The sequence below is a fragment of the Theobroma umbraticum genome, unplaced genomic scaffold (assembly GCF_002168275.2).
Source record: "Theobroma umbraticum cultivar Fairchild unplaced genomic scaffold, ASM216827v3 scaffold_95.0, whole genome shotgun sequence".
Classification (NCBI taxonomy): domain Eukaryota; kingdom Viridiplantae; phylum Streptophyta; class Magnoliopsida; order Malvales; family Malvaceae; genus Theobroma; species Theobroma umbraticum.
Window position 1 is genome coordinate 1,596,588 of NW_018397257.1, and position 523 is coordinate 1,597,110.

Consider the following 523-nt stretch of genomic DNA (forward strand, 5'->3'; position numbering starts at 1 on the left):
TTTATATAATGTATGAGGTATTTCTTTATCCATGAGTTTATTTAGAAAGAGTTATGAGAGACTTATGTAGATAAAGTCCTTGAAACATAATGGCCTTGTAAAGAAGTTATAAAGGTTATAATTATGAGATTCTTATATATCAAAGTTTTGTTCTTAAATATGTTCCTAGTCATTGTATTGTCAAGAATAAGGACAGTGACAATGCTCAAAGGTTGGTATATGCTAATCCTCCTTACTTTGGAAGTAAACAATTGATTTCATAGGTTGAACTATGTGAGATACTTGGAGATAGTATGTGGGTGCTTATTAAGGAACAAGTTCATTGAACATGACCCACTATGAGAGTTTTATTTGGTATTTCACTCAAGTGTCTATGGAAATACTTTCATATGTCAGTAGTGTAAGTAATCCTTAGATTTGTGATACTAGATTATTTTGTATGTGAATTGCAATGCTTTGATTTCACCTCTATGGGTCTAAAGACAACCGGATTCTTAAATAGGGTGCTTTTGGGCATGGCATG